Source organism: Akebia trifoliata, chromosome 12, assembly GCF_017979445.1.
Source record: "Akebia trifoliata isolate Shusen 1 chromosome 12, ASM1797944v1, whole genome shotgun sequence".
Lineage (NCBI taxonomy): Eukaryota > Viridiplantae > Streptophyta > Magnoliopsida > Ranunculales > Lardizabalaceae > Akebia > Akebia trifoliata.
The window spans coordinates 18,672,329-18,689,108 of record NC_141386.1 but is presented as its reverse complement, the minus strand read 5'-3'; positions in this window follow the sequence as shown (position 1 = coordinate 18,689,108).

The following is a 16,780-nucleotide window of genomic DNA, read 5'->3' as shown; positions in this document are numbered from 1 at the left end:
AGGATAATACAAACCCAAAATATAATCCAAATAAAAATGAGTCATCACCCATTTTTTCAGATCATCATCCACTCAATATCGTGCATTATTTAGGGGCATCCCAAACGACCCTAAATTGAATCATAGCAAATAATATTCCATAATAATATGCTAAAATGATGTCGAGAAAATATAATACAATCCCAAAAATAAACCAATCAAATAAAATAAAAATAGACAAAAAAAAAAAATTAGGTTTAAATGGCAATGTTCCCGTACTTGGGGCTTTTTAAGTTTGGTCCTCAATGGAGTCGCCACTGAAAGCGCCCTCTATCCGTGGGGTGTGCTGATCCGCTTTTGATTTTTGAGGTTGGGAGTCGCTACCTAGTTATTACGATGTAGGAATCAAGCATTGACTCAAAATGAATAAAACAACTAATCTGCAAAAGATACTAAGTCCGGGGATCACGTTACGGGGTTGGAAGGTTTTAGGCACCAACCCCGCCCGGCAAACGCCGGTCTCTACTAATTCCCAAGAATATTACATTGCTAAAGACCTAAAATAAATAAAAAAGACAAATAAATTATACCTATGATGATCGCAATGACTTGTTCCCTCAGATATTATAGAACAGTTTCTCGGATAAATTCTCCTCGTTTTGTTCTATTATCAAAACTACTTCGGATCTCTAAAATGAAGTATCTCCTCCTTAGATCTGAGTTTTTCCTAATATTTTGATGGGTTTCTAGGTGGTTTTTGTGGAGTTTTGAGAATTTTTTTGATAAAAGTTAAGGTTTGGATGATAGGTAAGGGGTTAGGACTTCAAAATCAAGGTTTTGGGAAGGATAGGATGGCTTTTTGACCTATTTTTACTAAGATTTTCTTTGACCTACGAAATTGGGTTGTAGATGCTCTCTATTCATAGAGTTTTTTGAGCAGAGTTAGTGTTTAATTAGGTTTCTTTTAGGATTTTAATTAGGATTTTGACCTAAGTCTTATGAGATTGACTTAATCCTTTTAGATTAGGGTTTTGACTTAAGTCTTATGAGATTGACTTGATCTTTTTAGATTAGGATTTTGACTTAAATCTTATTAGATTGACCTGGTTTAGGTTTTTAAATTAATTTTATTAAAGTTTACTTTACATTAATTAATATTTTATTTATTAATTTCTAAATTAAAAATTTTAAAAATTAAAAAATTACCATTTTGCCCCCGAAGATAACTTTTGCGTTTCAAGGTGATTTTCGATGTTCTGGGATATTTTGGAATCGATTTTTCGTAAGGAATTCAATGAGATTAATGGTTTATGTCACTTATAAAATTTTTTGGCGTGAAATAATTGTCAACCCTTATGAAGGGCATTTTCGTAATTTTATCAAATTTGGTAAAAATTGGAGTAATGATTTATTTCATTTTTTTATATTATTTTATGTGTTTGAAAGGGTTTTCCTAAGGGTAAGGGGTGTCTAAGGATGTTTTGATGTTAGAGTTATTTTGGTAATTTGATCATTTTTTAGTGATTTTTATCGTAAAGCTTCTTTTTGTCTACAAGATGATGATTTCTATGTTTTTGGAGTTATATTTTCCTAGCATAGCATGGTTTCTATAGTTTTGTTAGTTTGAGATACCTCATCTGAATTTCTGAAACATATTTAGTAACAAGTAAAGCATTGGAATAATCATCCATTATTAAGAATCGTCACAATCAGGTTGACGAGTTGATTAAACAGATGACTACAAAAATGGGGTGTCTACACCATCATGATCGTTGGATTGAAATGAACTAGGTCATTATGAACCATTGCCAAGTTTTAAAATGGATTTTTTATTAGGTTGGTGCACCTAGTGAGATGATAACCTAGAGTTAAATTAAACGAAAATTTGACTTGAGGACAAAATCGAAATTTCATGATCTCAACATTTGAAAAGTCCATTTCCGAAAAGTAATCCGGGAACACCCACGTTAAGTTCTAGTAGTGACCTATAGGGAAGTTTCTAGACTTTAGGTTTACTATATACAATGCAATTTATTTGGCCACTCTTACCCAAGTGCACCTATATACCTCTCAAGCGTACTCAATCAGACGGTACTTGGTGACCTGGTTTGATATACCGTTTAAGTGATAATCTAGGACTCCAACACACTTCTCTGAATTCAAAAGCAGCCAGTTTAATCCCTAGTTGAGAGGTAGTGTACAATGCTGAGTAAGGGCCCTCTTAAATATCTCTCGTCTAGAATAGACGTAGTCTATCCCCCTCGTACAGTAGGGTACAGTGAGACAGGATTTTGCTTAGGCACTGATTTTGACCAAGAAGTGCAATTAGTGAACTTAGACTAACCTTGATATTGAATCTAGGGTTGGCGATCGAGACATTTAACATTGTGACTTACAATAGGACAAAGGCTCAAGTCGCTCCAGCCTGGGTGCATCGATATACCTTTCAGTGTCACCCGATCAAATGGTATTAATGCCCCAGTTTTATATACCATAAAGGTACGTGACTGGAGTTGTAATTTTCATGCATAATATCGCATCTCACGAAAAGATCGACCCATACACTAGTGCCACATTGGCTATAAGGGTCATGCAAGCGTGCAAAACGGTAAACGTGCCAGTGGTGTATGCAAAACAGGGTGGGATATGCCCAAAGCCTTTACAAACAAATAGGCCCATGGACTTAATCATATTATCACAACATGGGTATCATAGAAATATCAATCATGATAATACACAAACCCATCATATCAAGATCAAAATAAGCATGTCAAACACATATCTCAATCAAGATTATAGCACGTCGAATAGGCAAAAATTATATCACAAAAATAATCAATCATAGGCCAATCGATGAAATAGGCACAAGAAATTTTTTATTTTTTTTTTCAAAATGAATTAAAAACAAAATGACTCTTTCTCTATGGTCCAATCAAGGGTTATTTTGGACGATCCAAAATAAATTGAGATTTTAATGAATATTGAGTTGAGGATAGGATGATAATCGTTGAGATAAGGGGTCATGATTTATTTATTTATTTTTTTTTGTAATTTTTTAGTGGAATCCTCTCCTCGCCACGAACATTAAAATTTTTTTTTTTTTATTTCTTAGCGCATCACTCACAAATAATTTATTTGAGAAGAAGATGAAAAATAAAAAATTGTTTTCTGCTAACGACACATCACACATAAAAAAAAAATTTGATTTTTTTTTTGTGATTTTTATTGGAATCCTCTCCTCATCACGAACAACATTAAAAAAGTAATTTTTTTTTCTTAGCGCATCACCCACAAATAATTTATTTGAGAAGAAGATGAAAAATAAAAAATTATTTTCTGCTAACGGCACACCAAGCATAAAAATAATTTTTTTTTTTTTTTGTGATTTTTTATTGGAATCCTCTCCTCATCATGAACAACATTAAAAAAATAATTTTTTTTGTTTCTTAGCGCATCAGTCACAAATAATTTATTTGAGAAAAAGATGAAAAATAAAAAAATTTTCTGCTAACGGCACACCACGCACAAAAATACTTTTTGTTTTATTTTTTTGTGATTTTGTTTTCTTGGAATTCTCTTATCACAAACAATATTAAAAAATAATTTTTTTATTTCTTAACACATCACTCAAAAATAATTTATTCTCACAACTTATCACTCACAAAAAAAGATTTTCATCCAAAAAAAAATTCCTTTTAAAAGTCTATGGCTCCTCGTCCCAACCATCATCATTTCGTCTTCCATTCATATGTCAATTTGAATATTTCATTATTTAGGGTCCTCCCAAATGACCTTAGATTAAGTCATAGAAAATGATACTCCAAAATAACATACTCACAATCAATTCAAATAATGCCAGAGAAGATAATACAACCCAAAAATATAAAATAAACTAGATGAAAAAAATGGATCAACAATCATTATTTCATATCATTAGCCTCTTGAAATCCTGCATTATTTATGATCATTCCGAGTGACCCTAGATTGAACCATAAAAAAATGTGCCAAAATAAAATATTCACCATTCAAACAAGTAATCAATAATCGAGTCAAAAAGAATGATAAAAAATAAAAATAAACAAAAAAACAAACAACTAAAAATAAAATAAAAAACTAGGTCGTTCTGGCAATGTTTCCCATACTTGGGGTTTTTCAAGTTTAATTCTTAATAATCCCTAGTGGAGTCGCCACTGAAAGTGCCCTCTATCCGCGGGGTATACGAATCTGCTTTCTATTTTTGAGGTTTGGGAGTTGTCACCTAGTTATTACGGTCTAGGAATTGAGCATTGACTCTAAATAGATGAAAGCAACTAATCTATGAATAAAAAGAGACTATCGTCCGAGGATCACGTTATGGGGTAGGAAGGTGTTAGGCACCAACCTCGCCCGACAAACGCTGGTCTCTACTATTTCCCAACAAAGAATTACATTGCTAAAAGACCTAAAATAAATAAAATAAAATAAATAAAAAAGTATGAAAATATACCTAGATGATCGCAACGATTTGTTCTCTCAGTACTAGCAGAGAGCGTCCTTGTACGAGTTTCCTTGTTTTTATTCTTTCACTGAATCTGCTTCAGATCTCCAAGTTAAGGTATCTTCTTCTTAGATCTGAGTATTTTTTATATTTTTTGGAGGGTTTTTGAGTATTTTTTTAGTAAAAACTAGGGTTTGGATGATACATAAAGAGTTAGGACTTCAAAATTAGAGTTTGGAGAAGGCTAGGGAGACTTTTTGACCTACTTTTTAAGGGGTTATTTTAACCTGCGAATTAGGTTGTGGAGGCTCTATATTTATAGATTTTTTGGAAGAATAAGGGTTTGACTAGGTCTCCTTTTAGATTAGGGTTTTGACTTATGTCTTATTTGATTGACTAGGTTTCTTTAGGTTAGGATTTTAATTAGGGTTTTGACTTAAGTCTTATTAGATTGACTTGGTCCTTTAAATTAAGGTTTTTAATCTTGCGTACAATGAAAAAATATATTTTAAGTTTTATGGAGAACACTTCTAATTATATATTTATTTATTTGGACCCCAAGATGGAAGGGTCTTTTAATAAATATCAAGTGGGCCCCACTTAAATAAGTGGGTAACCATCAACAATTTTGCCGACGGCTTGATTGATTAATTTTCTTGATTCAGATTTTTAAATTTTATTAAGATTTCACTTTACATTAATTAATGTTTTATTTATTAATTTCGAAATTACCGTTTTGCCCCTAAAGATAACTTTTGGGTTTCAAGTCGTTTTTCGATGTTCTGAGATATTTTAGAATCGATTTACATCATTAATATCACCCTTCTCTAAATATAATAGTAAAGAAGTTGTACAACTTTATTGGGATAATATCACCCTTCAAAAGGGTTGGGATTGATAGATACATACATGTACAAGAATTGTATGTATTCTGAACTCCGTCAACCTTTTTCTTTGTTACATTATTACTTGATATAATTTTTTATAGTATGCATAGTGTTGTAAAGGAGTGATCCCCCAAGCTAGTGCTAAAAGAACTTCTTCGTTTTTATTTTTTCAAAATGGTTCTTAAGAGATTTTGATTTCAGTAAAAAAGAAAGGAAAGAGAGAAATGAGTCATAGATGGTAAAAAAAAATAAGTTAGAATTTTACCTCATTACTTTTATCCTGTTCAATTTATTTATAGTTAATTGTCTACTATTTATTTGAATTGGCTTATGTAACTGAACAGTTGAAGATGTTTTAGTTCAGTATCCTACATGAAGACATTTAACAGAACTTATAGTAAAAACGGGCCTTCTGATTTAACCCAAACCTGTTGTGAAATTTTTTAGCATAACTTAGGTTCCATTATTGATGATCTCTAGTTTTATTTCTTCTATCTCTTCCAGTTTTTGATGATTTAAGCTCTGTGATTTGGCCTTACAGGGAGTATGCATTGGGCGGCAATCAATTTGGTGTTAACGAGCCCAATCCTTCCGTAAGCCAAATGAATTTTGGTCGTCACAATTCCATATGCATTGGGTGGCAATCAATCTAGTGTTGACGAGCCCAGTCCTTCCGTAAGCCAAATGAATTTTGGTCTCCACAATTCTATAGTGAGTGGTGAAAACCACATCATCTAGGGAAAGTATAGGGAAATCAATAAGATGATTGGCAAACTGTGGAATAAACTGATCAAGACAGAGAAAGCTATAAGTGGAAAACACCATCGCTTTACTAATTCGATATATATATCCCTTGGGTTTTGTTGAATATTTTAGATACCCCTCTATTTCAAATTGATGACAGATCCCTTTACCATGGTCTTCTATGAGTGACTAATAAAAAACGACTTGACATGCAAACGGAAAAGGCTGAAGTAACATTGAAATTGATATCATTTCACACATTGCTGATGTGGATGTGTGTACAGAACCATATATGTTTTTCATCGAGATACGAGTGGTTTTGTATACTCCAATGTGAAACAATGTCAATTTCAATGTTACTCCAACACGACTAGTGTAAAGGTGAAAAAAGCGGTTGCCTCGGTTATTTTGTGTTCATTGGTTGTTAAGAAGAGATGCAATAGAAAAAAATGAGTTATTAATCAGGAGAGCTTCTATTGCCACACCAACATTTTCTAATGCCACCTCAAGTGTGCTAATTTTTTGGTGATTTACATATGAATTGGGGTGGCATTAGAAAAACTTGATGAAGCAGTAGAATTGTCTCTTGAACAAATACTAAAATCCAAGGTTGAAGACAAATGATTCTTGTGTAAAAGAATCATTAGTTTGAAAATTCAAGGGTATCTCAAATAAACATAAAACTAAATGGGGTACGTATAAATTATCGTATAGAACATTTAAGATAAGTGCTTTATGTTCTACTTCTGACATTAAACCCATTCAACTTGAATTCTTGTGTTGTATTTTCTATTGGTGGATTCAGGTTTATCAGGAAAAGTGATTGAAGGATAAGAAGAAACAGAGAACATAGATGAAGGCATATAAGGGAGAAGCTGAAGACTGACCTAATTATTAGTGATGCTGAACCTATATAGTCTTTCAAAGGATGAAGGAGACGAAAAGTTAGAAACTGAGGAAGCTCAGATGGTTATAGTTAGAGGAGATGAAAAGATGGAGCTGATGAAATTGATGGAAGTCCTTGGATTAACTAAAGAAAATGTCATCAGATAATTAGTTTCTGCCTATTATAATTTTAAAGTCCATCATGTTGACTTTGATACTAAAAAAGAAAATTGCATGTTATTTTACTTTTTCTTTTCTAAGAGGAAAAGAGGTTAATGCATTCTAATTTCTTTATTATAACACTGATTTATAGATTGATGACAACACAAAAATCTCTCCACTTGAGCCTTCTTCCAATGCTTGACTCTAGTTGTGTCAATTTTTTTTCATTAAAGGAATTTAAAAATAATTATTGAAGTGGGTCGTAATGAACATATGATAAAGAGATGTTGCACGATTTCTTCATTATCATCGCATTGAATACATCTACAAAGGATTTCCTTTTTGTTGATGGCTTTCTAGGGCTTTTATGATGCCATTGTTCTAATATAGTGTTTCGAAAAGCTGTGTGACAGCCCCAACATGTTGAACACATTCCTAGTTTCCAAACTCAGTTGCTTGATTAGAGTAAAAACTCTTTTTGGCAGTCTATTCATATAGAAATTTTGGTCGATTTTCTCGACCATTGATAAGTGAATGACGTTCCACAAAAATCACATGGCAGCAAATCTTTTCGGTATCTTCTCAGTGTTTTTGAAGATTTTTCTCCATTGTGTCTTGTTTGTTTATGGTTTCCACTCTTGTCATCTCTAATCAAATCCACCATTAAAGAGTTAAAGCTTTCCTCTTCAAACTCTTTCTTTTCAAACCTTCGCGTCATCTCCGATTGAATCTGCCATTAAAGAGCTCAAACTCTTTATTTCTTTGATCTCTTCATCTATGATTAAAGGGTTCTTCCAAGTAAAAAAGTTCTATTTCACATCTCTTTTTCCTCTTTTCCTTGAAGTGTATTAGTAGTTAAAAGACATCAACTTTTACTTATTACACTGCTTTTGACAGCAATTGGCAGCAACTTTTAATTACAGAAGTGTTGGAAAATAACGGGAGTAATTTGATGAAGGAAGAAAATAACTTCTAGGCTCGAATCTGATTTGATCTCTTTTAGACAAATATTCTCCCCTATTGGTTTAACCAAAGTACACAAGGGATCAATGAACAAATGCCTTCCGGATACAAAGAAGCCTTACACTCAATTTACTAAATCAGATTATGTACGATCCAATTTATTTTAGAACACTCGAAAAAATAAGAAACTGATGATGCCTAGATCTTAAGCTTAGATAGAGGAGAATACATAATTTTTCAATAAAAAAATCTAAATTCTGGTTGGCTTTTTATAGTCATTTTTGTGTTTGTTGACCAAAAGTCATGCTTTAATGTCTCTTGGTTTAATAGTTATTAGATAGTGTCTGATCTGAGATCTAACGATCTAGATTGCATCCTATGGAAGGTATGTGTCTCATGCCTTTTAACCAACACCTTTTAGTTGAATCTTTTTGATCTAGTGGCTCTGATCGTGTCCGATCAGTTGCAATTTGATTTAATAGATTCAATCATCCCTAATCAAATACTAATCATGAACCAACACACTTAATCAATTCTGATCGATTATAATCTTGATCCAATACATCGGATCATTCTCGATAAAGTATTATTTCGACCCATCGTATCCGATCAGATACTAACTTGATCATGCAGTGCTGATCGCACCCGATCCATCATACGTGACGAATCAACCACAAGCGTTGGATGGTTTTGTATCTCGAAAATTTTAAGGCTTCCCAACTCTTCATGGCGATGCGTACGTGCGTAGTGTAAAGTGCGCCTCAAAGCACCCAATGCGTCCTAAATGCCCAATCTCCCTTTTGTACGTCGCATGTACGCATGCGCGGATGGTGCTGCGCACCACCTCGAAGCACTTGATTAAAATCTTAAAAGTGTGATACAAATACAACTAACTATGTTGACTATTACTTATAAGCTACACCACTTTCTTATTTGTGAGCAATGTGAGACTAAATCTTATAAACATAAAAATCTCAAAATCTAACTTAAGAAAAAACAAACCAATAAACCACAAAAAATTTATTTTATTTTGAAAATATTCAATAAATCCCCCACTATTTCAAAATATAAATAATTGAAATATATATATAAAAAACAACAGCACATTAAAGTGGCTGTCTACGTAACCAAATAGGGATCAAGCTTTCGTAGTTCTTACAACTAAAGAACGATTAAACAAATATATCAGTTTACAAAAATTGGCATCATCGTAGAGACTAATACATAAATGAGATATATCTTTTGGATTTGAACCTTCACTTAGTGTAAATAACTAGAGTTTTTTGAAGGTGTTATGGTGAATGTATCTTGAACCAAGGACCCTTAGAGACGAGCCAGACTCTTCACACATATTTTTCTCCATGAGGTTGAGTGTTCTATTTGCTTTGCACATTAATGACCATGCATTATATCCTATTTTTATGAATGCTTTTTAGAAACGGTCTAGCTTTCACAGGAAACGGCCTGATTTCCTCACTCTTATAGGTAAGTTCACTTGAAGTGATTCTACGAGTCACTAATTAAAATTTTAGAACTCATTAAGGATATGCATCCATCCTTTATCTTGTAGAAACCAACACAAGATTTAAAAAATGGGGTAAATTAGTTCTAGTGTCTTGCTAAACCATTTATTTGACTTATTTGTACCCATTGAACCTTGTCTATCTATTTCAAGACAAAAGTTGGGTTTCCATCAAGGGTGATTGATTTATTTTATAGACCTTAATCCCATTCCTTTAGAAGTTTTAGATATCATATTTCTTGGAAGTCCTTTAGTTAAAGGATCCGCTAAATTTTTATTGGATTCCACATAGTCGACTGTAATTAATCCACTTTTGAGTAATTGTCTCACAAAATTGTGTCTAAGGCTTATGTGCCTTGATTTTTCATTGTACGTTTTACTTTTAACTTTGTACAATGTTGCCTGGCTATCACAATTGATCGTTATAGCTGGAGTGGGCTTCTTCCATAATGGTATATCCATTAATAGATTTCTAAGCTACTCTACCATTTTACATAAATCTGCCAATGTTATCATTTTTGATATCATGGTAGAGTCTGAAATACAAGTTTGCTTCTTAGATGCCTAAAAAATAGCAGTTCCACCTAACGTAAAAATCCAGCTAGTTGTAGACTTTGAATTTGACTCGACATTATTCCAACTTGCAACACTGTACCCTTCAAGTATATTTGGATATCCTTGATAATGTAGTCCATAGTCTAAAGTCCCTTTCGAGTACCTTAAAACTCTAGATACAGCATTCCAATACTCGGTTCTTTGATTACTAGTAAAACGACATAACACACCTACTATGTGTGCAATGTTAGGTCTTGTGCAATACAAAGCATACATAAGACTCCCAATAATACCGACATATTAGTTGAGCTTTAGCATGACTAGTGCTCTTCATTAACTTGACACTAGGATTTATATGGGTAGGAGCTGGTTTATGATCAAAATAACCATATTTCTTTAGAATTATCTCAATATAATGAAATTAAGACAAAACCATTGCATTATTTTTTCTTAGGATTTTAATTTCTAGCATTACGTCAACCTCCCCTAAATTTTTCATATCAAAATTAATAAATAGAAACCTTTTGATTTCTTACACACATTCAATGTTAGTTCCAAAGATTAACATGTCATCAACATAGAGATAAATAATGACACTAGCATTATTTTTAAATTTGCAATAAATGCATTTGTCAGCATCATTAACTTTGAAATCATAAGATAAGACTATTTTATCAAATTTCTCATGCCATTAAAGAGGAACTTACCTTAAATCATAAAGAGATTTAATTAATTTGCAAATTTTTTTTTTACCAGATTTAACAAAACCTTCCGGTTGCTCCATATAAATTTCTTCTTCTAAATCACTATTTAGAAATGTTATATTTACATCCATTTGATGAACAACCATTTTATGAATGGAAGCAAGAGACGTATAGAAGATATCTGAGCTACTGGAGCATAAGTGTCAAAATAGTCAATCCCGTATCTCTGTTTAAAGTCTTTAGCAACTAATCTAACTTTAAACTTATTTATTGATCCATCTACGTTCAATTTTTTCTTAAAATTCCATTTACACCCTATAGGTTTTGTACTTGGGAGTAAATCTGATAGAACCCAAGTCTAATTAGAAATAATCGAATTCATCTCATCATTAATGGCTTATTTCCAAAATAATGAATCTCTAGAGTTCATAGCCTTAGAAGATGTAGAGAGTTCATCTCTCTCTACATTTAATATAAATCTAGTAATATTATCGACTTCATATTTATCTCCTTTAATAAGATAAACCAGGAAGTCAAGTCCAAATGTGCGTTCAACCCTAGGTCTTTTACATTTTCTAGGTTTAGGATCTTGTTGATCAGAACCTGGGTCACCACTAGTATTATCTTGAATAGGTTGATGAATCTATTTAGGAATAGAATTTGTAGAAATTGGATCATGAGAACTTGACTTATTCAAATCCTCAAAAATTATATGTCTATAGATTCAATAATATCACCAGTTTCCAGATCTAGAAATGATAAGTTAGATTATTCTGAGAATAACCAATAAATACACTTATAGGTTCTAACTCCTAACTTTGGTCTATTAGGACTGGATTTTCTTACATAGGCAAGACACTCCCACACTTTTAGATGATTGAGATTAGGTTTCCTTTTTAACCAAAGTTCATAAGGAGTAACATTATTTTTCTTTGTTGGAACTTTATTATGAGAATTGAAGTTTCTTCAAGAACTTTGTTTTGTTTCATGTGTTCTAGTTTGAGTTCTTTATGAGTTCTTGTTCGAGTTCTTGAAAGAGGGCATGAATCTTTGACTTATCCAAGGAGTGATCATCCTTTGTGACGTCTCAAGGTTGGGGTTCTAGGGACTTAGTTTCCTTAAGGTTCTAATCCGATCAACATCTTTTGTTCCTAAGTGATCTAACACGTTTTGAAGACATCGAATTCAAGGGTTCTTAGAAGAGATCATCAAGAGATCTTCAAGAAGGTTCATATCATTCAAGAGGGATCATATCATTTGGTATCAGAGCCCCAAATTGCTGGAAAATACATCAAGATTGAAGTAATTCTTCGAAGATTTGGTTCGGGTGACATTCGAATTAGAGGACAATGGGGGTAGACCTTACTTCCCAACAAAGATTCATACCCATTATAACCCCACTGAACTTGTCCATTTCAGGCATCACAAATTTCTGTGACACCGATATATGCTGGTCATATATTTCTTGGTCGACTATGACAATTTGATAGGAGAGTGTCGCATGATGGGTATAAAAACCGTTATTCTTTTGTAATGAACAATCGAAAAATTATATTGGCCCCTCTCAAACTTTTGCAAGCTTATGAGGACCAGGTCAGGATAGCAAGTGAGTGCAAAATGAGAGAGAAACAAAGGTGTGAGCAAAAAGGAAAGCAAAGTGAACAACATGGAGAGAAGAATAAAATACTGAGTATACTTGCTGAAAAATATGATGTTAAAAGTGTAATGATAGCAAGGCCACAAGTTCTAGTTATTATGTACAAAGATGTTTATTTTTCCATTGACGATCTTAACTCATCTTTGCCTAGTGTTGTTGTGTCTTTATTGTAGGAATTTGATGATCTTTTTTTCGAGGAGATTTCACATGATTTACCTCCTTTAAGAGGAATTGAGTACCAAATAGACTTCATACCTAGTTCTACTATACCAAATAGACCTGCTTATAGAGCTAAGCCCGAGGAAACAAAGGAGATATAGAGGCAAGTGGATGAATTGTTGCAGAAGGGATTTGTAAGGAAAAGTCTCAGCCCATGTTCGGTTCCTGTTCTCTTAGTACCAAAGAAAGATGGAACATGGTGCATGTGTGTAGATTGTCGAGCTATTAATAAGATAACGGTAAAATATAGGCATCCTATCCCTAGGTTAGATGATATGTTTGATGAATTGCATGGCTTTCACTTGTTTTCTAAAATTAATTTAAAAAATGGGTATTATCAAATTCGCATGAAAGAGGGAGATGAATGGAAACTGCATTTAAAACTAGATATGGGTTGTATGAATTATTAGTAATGCCCTTCGAATTAACTAACGCACCTAGTACATTCATGAGATTAATGAACCACGTCTTACGTGCTTTCATGGGAAAATTTGTGGTAGTTTACTTTGATGATATTTTAGTCTATAGCAAAAATGTTGATGACCATGTGAAGTACTTATGTACTGTGTTTAGTGTGTTAAGAGAACACCAATTATATGTTAATCTTAAGAAATGCACATTTTGTATGGAATCTGTTGTGTTTCTTGAATTTGTTGTTAGTTCACAGGGAATTAGTGTTGATGAGGAAAAGGTAAGGGCAATAAAGGATTGGCCTACACCTAAGAATGCGAACGAGGTAAGAAGTTTCCATGGTTTAGCAAGTTTTTATCGAAGGTTTGTTAAGGATTTTAGTTCTATTGCTGCACCTTTGAATGAATTTGTTAAAAAGAATGTTATTTTTAATTGGATTAATGTGCATGATCAGTTTTTCCAAACTTATAAAGATAAGTTAACTAATGCACCTTTGTTGTGTTTGCCTAACTTTGATAAAGCTTTTGAAATAGAGTGTGATGCATCTGGGATTGGAGTAGGAGCTATTTTGATGCAGGATTCTAAGCCAATAGCTCATTTTAGTAAAAAGCTAAGTAGGGCAGATTTGAATTATCCTACTTATGACAAAGAACTTTATGCATTAGTGAGAACTCTTCGAACATGGCAACATTATTTATGGCTGAGGGAATTTATCATTCATTCTGATCATGAGAGCTTGAAATTCCTGAAGACCCAAGGTAAGCTTAATAAAAGACATGCTAAATGGTTGGAGTTTATAGAAACATTTCCTTATGTAATTAAATATAAACGTGGGAAAGAAAATGTTGTGCCCGATGCATTATCAAGAAGGTACGTATTACTTACTTCATTGCAAACTAAACTACTTGATTTTGAATTGATTAAAGATTTGTATGCCAATGATTCTGATTTCAGCCAAGTATGGAATGCATGTTCTAAGTGTGCGTTTGGTGACTTTTATAGGCATGAAGGATTTCTTTTCAAGAAAGATAAATTGTGCGTGCCTAATTATTCTGTTCATGAGTTACTTGTAAGTGAAAGTCATGGGGGAGGTTTAATGGGTCACTTTGGTGTCCTAAAAACTTTAGATATCTTACGTGAGCATTTTTATTGGCCCTATATAAAGCATGATGTTCAATCTATTTGTGACAAGTGCATTACATGTAGGCAAGCAAAGTCTAAAATTCGACCGCATGGCTTGTATACCCCTTTGCCTGTACTTAATCAGCCTTGGACTGATATTTCTATGGATTTTATTTTAGGATTGCCAATGACTCAAAATGGTAAAGATAGTATATTTGTTGTTGTTGATAGGTTTAGTAAGATGGCCCATTTTATTGCATGTACTAAAACCAATGACGCAACACATATTGCTGATTTATTTTTCAAAGAGGTAGTTCGATTGCATGGGCTACCTAAGTCAATTGTTAGTAACAGAGATGTTAAGTTCCTTAGTTATTTTTGGCATACTTTATAGAGTAAATTAAGAACTAAACTTCTATTTTCTACTATTGCACATCCTCAAACGGATGGCCAAACTGAAGTAGTTAATAGGATACTCACTACCTTGTTGCGTGCTATCATTCAAAAAATTTTAAAACAATGGGAGAAGTGTTTACCACATATTGAGTTCGCATATAATAGGACTATTCATTCAACTATTTCATTTTCTCCATTTGAGATTGTTTATGGTTTTAATCCTTTAACGCCTGTGAATATTTTACTTTGCCTACTAATGAACATGCTAATCTTGATGGTAAGAAAAAAACAGATTTTGTGAAAGATTTATATGCCAAAGTTCGAGCCAACATTGACAGGAAGAATGAGCAATATGCTAAGCAAGCCAATAAGGGCCGCTTGAAAGTTATTTTCCACCCTGGAGATTGGGTTTGGGTGCACTTACTTAAGGAGCAGTTTCTTACCCAAAGAAAATCAAAATTGCAGCCTCGAGGAGATGGTCCATTTCAAGTCTTGGAACGGATCAATGCTAACGCCTACAAACTCGATTTGCCAAGTGATTATGATAATGTTAATGCAACTTTTAATGTTGCTGATTTATCCTTGTTTAATGTAGGTGATTCGAGGACGAATCTTTTTGAAGAGGGGGAGAATAATAGAGATCGAGTTGCTGTTTCCAAGTCTTCTCAAGAACCATTGCAAGGAATTGGTAGTCTGATGACTAGGACAAGGACAAAGAGGATGGAAGAGGTATTGCAAGGCTTCATTGTGGAAGTTCAATACAAAGAGGCAATTCTAGAAGATTCTAAGACTAACTTCGAAGATATCAAAGTTTCATCAAGGATGGTCAACTATCTTTTTATGCAAGAGATCAATTTGGAAGATCAATTTGAATGCAAGGGTTAATTGGGAATTTTTATGTTCTAATTGTCCTTAGTTTTGAATTCTTCATTTCCTAAGGACTAATTAGACTTTCTTTATTTTTCCAAAGACTAATTAGAATTAATCTTGATCTAATTTGTCTATAAAAGGGCATCTCATTTTGTGTAACAGCCCGGATTTTCAACTCGTATCTCGAAGAAGTCAAAGGGTGATATTTTGAGAAAAAATAACGAATGAAGAAATTAGAGTAAAACACTCGGATATTATTTCGATCATTTTTAACAAAAACCAACTCCACCATTGGATTCAAAGAGGTCTAAATATATACTTTAGCCTATAAGCAAGTTCGAATTCGAGTTCTGATGAAAAAGTTATAAAATCCTCGAATTTCGCGTTAAGTGGGACCCAAAATAGTAAAATTTTGTTAGAGCGAGAATCAGAGCAATTTGACTTCACCGTTAGGTCCGCAACGAAAAGTTATTCGAAATGGAGTACTCATGTGCCAATTTCTGAGTTTGAAAGGTCAAGATTTTGTCGACAATGTAAACGAAGGAAAAATACAAAAATGCCTTCAGCTTTTATTATAAAAAGAACCAACTTATTCTTTTATTCATTTACTCCTCTCCAACTCACAAAAGATCAGCCCATTCTCCAAACCTAGGGTTTCAACCCTTCCCATCAAGATCTATCGCAAGCGAGTCCGAGTTGAACCTCGACGAAGAAGGCAAAGTCGTCGGCGTTGTCGAGCTCCACGTGCTCATCCCATGTAACCTCCATTTTCTTTTCGTTCTCTTGGTCTCCCACAAAAATCAGCAAGTGGATTTGTTTATAACCACTTGGAACCTCATCCAAATCGTAGGAGAGTCGTTGTTTGTCGTTAGAAAGGGGAAGAACGCTTCCTTGCAACCAAACCGATTCGTTTGGCATTCAAGTCCACCAAATTCGATATTCAGGACCGCCACTCCTTCATTTCCAAGCTAGCTTATCATGTCCAATAACCACAACCAAGTAAGGGACTCTCGATTCTTATTAATAACCATAGATTTTAGAAAATTGCATTTAGGGTTCTTTCGAAACTTTTGTATGTTTTAAATTTATAGAATGTCGCTTAATTTACTTCAAATTCATGCTAGAAATAGTTGTGTTTGATGTGTTTTATCGTAGTTTAAATGTTTAATTCGTGGGTGGCTTAGTAGAATAAAAAAGGAGTGAAAAAATCGAAGAAACGAAGAAGAA